Below are 3,885 nucleotides of genomic sequence, written 5' to 3'. Positions count from 1 at the left end.
GAACTTAAATGTTTTCACCCCCACCCCATTAACCTGATGGGGGAAATCCTTTCACAATGTATCAAATCATCGGGTCACTGAACTGCCTGATGTGCGTAGAAGCCAATACTATGGCACTGGGTTTTGAGGAGAGAGCTTTATTGTGAGGTCAATCGACAAGGAGACAGGAGGCAAGGCTCTCAAATCTGTCTCCATGATCTAGGGTTTGGGGTGAAATTTAAGGAGTCAGGGGAACTTCAAACTTGGAAGCTGATCGGCTAGTGTTGAATCAGTCCATAGAAACAGCTACTCCTGCACCTGGAAGCCAGCTTTTCCTTACTGAAGGACTCCTCGCTTTGTAAAGGGCTCTGGTGGCAACATTTCTATTCTTTAAGTTCTGTAGACTGAAGATTCTGGGTCATGCTGGAGACATGGGTTCCCATCTTCTACGTGCACAGTGCTGTCTCTGTAAAATAACTCAAGGTTTGATTAGTCAACCTATATAAGGAGGCAAAACCAGTTTAAGCTGGTATTGTTTCAGTTTGATTATTCAGCAGTCTCTTTAAGGAGGCAAAACCAGTTTAACCAGTTTAATGTTTTACGTGCTTTTTCAACCACTTGTAAGTAACTCACAACTGTGTTTGTCAATTATACTCCAATAAAGCTGAAAAAAAGGACCCCTTCCTCCCAAAAAAGAAAAAAATGTCAAACTCATACAGAGAGTAGAATGGTGATTGCCAGGAGCTGGCGGGAGGGGAAAATGGGGAGTTGTTGTTAAACAGGCATAAAATTTCAGTTCTGCAAAGGAATACGTTCTAGAGATCTGCTGTACAACATCTAACAATATCGTTTGTGCATTTAAAAATTTAAGAGGGGAGATCTCAAGTGTTCTTACCACAATAAAAAAAGTTAGGCAATTTCTGGTTATCACAGAATGCTTGGAATATATAACTAAAGTAGTAATATGCTAAATATCAAACTCGATAATGAGGTAATTTCCAAGAAATAAAAATTAGGATTGTTTGACAATAGAAGAATAAGTATGTCTCTCCATGTGCACTCTGAAAAAAAGATGTTTTTATAAATGCTTGTGAAAGAAAATGTTTCATGGTTATTTCTATTTTAATATGATCATGGTACATTAAAATGTATTAGTGCTTGCCTGTGAACACTAAGGTCACTTGATTTGTAATTTTCTATATTGTTCTATATTTTTGTGACTAAAGGCATTACTTGGGGGAATTAAAAGAATATCTTGAAGCGATTTTGGCTTTGGATCTGCCACTAATTCCTATTTAACCTTAATGCAAGTGTCGGATTCTTTGACCCAAGGAAACAGAATAGTATAAAAAAAAGAATGTGAGTGCCAGATGGTGGCAGTGATTAAGTATAGCAAGAGATGTCTTTGCAAAAGTTACTGTTGGTCCCAGAAGACTCTCACTTAGCTGTGTGACCCTGGGCAAGTCACTTCACCTGAATCTCTGAATTATAGGGCTGTGGTGATGATTTAAAAGTGACTGGGCACGGTGGACACTCGGAAATCCTGGGTTCTCAATAAAGCCACTGCCCTGCTCCTTGGTCCTTTGGAATTACTATATTAGTAAAATTTATACTTGACAGTAATTTTAGCTTAAAGTTTATTTTGTCTATTTCATCTCAGCCTTTTGGCTAAGATCAAGTGTAGTATCTGTTCTTGTCAATTTAAAGTTTATTTTCTTTGATATCATTGCAGCTGTTCCCACTTTTGCTTTCCACTTGCACTGACTATCTTTTCCATCCCTTCACTTTGAGCCTATATGTGTCCTTAAAGCTGAAGCGATTCTACTGTAGGCAGCATACAGTTGCATCTTTTTTTTAAATCTATCCGTATGCCTTTGGATTGGTGAATTCAATCCATTGAATTTAGAATTATTGAGAACTTACTAATGCCATCTTACTGTTTTCTGGTTGTTTTGTATTCCTGTTGTTTCTTTTCCCCTCTGTTTCTGCCTACCTTTGTAAATTGGTTATTTTCTGTGGTGGTGTGCTGTTTCCCCTTTCTTTATCTTTGGTTCATCTGCTCTAGGTTTTGCTTTGTGGTTACCATGAAGCTTACGTAAGACATCTCATAGATTTAAATCGTCCATTTTAAGCTGACAGCGTCTTAACTTCAATTGCCTACAAAAACTTTACCTTTTTACTCCCCACTCTTCATGTTTTTGATGTCGTTATTTATGTCTTTTATATTGTGTGTTTGTTAATACATTACAGTAGCTATAATTATTTTAAATACTCTTTTCCTTTGACCTTTATAATTAAATGGCTAACACACCTTCCTGTTACAGATTTAGAGTTTTCTGATTGTATACTTACCTTTACCAATGTGTTGTATACTTTTATACGTTTTCATGTTGCTGATTACTGTCTTTTCATTTCAGCTTGAAGAATTCTTTTCCGCATTTCTTTCAAGGCAGGTCTAAGGGTGATGAACTCCCTCAGCTTTTGTCTGCCTAGAAAAATCTTTATTTCTCCTTCATATCTGAAGGATAACTATGATGGATAGAGTATTTTTGGTTGGCATTTTTTTTTTCTTTCAACATGTTGAATATGTCATTCCACTCTCTCCTGGCCTGTCGGGTTTCTGCTGAGAAATCTGCTGATAGTGTAATGGGGGTTCCTTTGTAAGTTAAAATCTTTTTTCCCCTGACTGCTTTTAGAATTCTTTATCCTTTGATTTTTGACAATTTCATTATAATATGTCTTGGAGAAGGTCTTTTGCATTGAGATAGTAGGATGCTCTTTTAGCTTCAAGAACCTGGATGTTGTTGAGATTAACCTGGTATAAATTCAAGTTAGAGTGTTTTAATTTTAGGATGTTAAAGGTAATCCCCATGGTAAACACAAGGAAAATAACTATAGAATATACCCAAAAGGAAGTGAGAAAGTAATTTAAATATTTTACTGTAAGAAATCAGCTAAACACACACAAAGAAAGATAGGAATGCAGGAAATGAGGGGCAAAAAAGCTTTGGCCATATGGAAAACAAATAGCACAATAGCAGAAATAAGTCTTTTTTTAAAAAAATCAGTAATTACTTTAAATGTAAATGGATTAAACTCTCCAATCAAAATACAGAGATTGGCGGAATAGGTAAAAACATATGATCCAACTATATGCTGTCTAAAAGAGACTCACTTGAGATCAAAAGACTCAAACAGGTTGAAAGTTAAAGGATAGAAAAAGGAATTCCAAACTCAGTAAGAAAACTCAAATAGTAACCAAAAGAGAGCAGGAGTGTCTATACCAATATCAGACAAAAAGACTTAAACATAAGAGCTAAACTATACAAATTTCTGAAGAAAAAAAGGGATAAATCTTCATAGTCTTGGATTTGGCAATGAACTCTTAAATATGATAACAAAAGCACAAGCAACAAAAGGAAAAAGAAATAGGACTTTATCAAAATTAAAATCCTTTGTGTTTCAAAGAACACCATCAAGAAAGACATAATACAACCTTCAGAATGAAGGAAAATGTTTGCAAATCATATATCTGATAAAGCCTAGTATTCAGAATATGTAAAGAACACTGGCAACTCAACAATAAAATGTCAAATAACCAAATTTTAAAAATGAGAAAAAGAATTTGCATAGATACTGCTCCAAAGAAGAGACATAAATTGCCAATAAACACATGAAAACATGGCCAAAATTATTAGTCAAAATTATGCAAACTGAAACCACAGTGAGATACCACTTCACACCCACTAGTATGCATATAAATTTTTAAAAAACAAGGGTTGGCAATGATGTGGGGAAATTGGCACTTTCAAGCATTGCTGGTGCAAATACGAAAAAGAAAATAGTTTGGCAGTTCCTCAAAAAGTTAAACACAGAGATACAATATGGCCCAGGAACTCCACTCCC

General features: G+C 35.4%; 1 pseudogene; it reads left to right on the top strand.

Annotated features, from left to right (window-relative positions):
* The first annotated feature begins 1,627 nt into the window (after positions 1–1,627).
* Positions 1,628–1,749, top strand: LOC132348301 (U2 spliceosomal RNA; annotated as a pseudogene).
* Positions 1,750–3,885: the final 2,136 nt, after the last annotated feature.

Source organism: Balaenoptera ricei, chromosome 14, assembly GCF_028023285.1.
Source record: "Balaenoptera ricei isolate mBalRic1 chromosome 14, mBalRic1.hap2, whole genome shotgun sequence".
NCBI lineage: Eukaryota > Metazoa > Chordata > Mammalia > Artiodactyla > Balaenopteridae > Balaenoptera > Balaenoptera ricei.
This window is presented reverse-complemented; position numbering and strand designations above follow the sequence as displayed.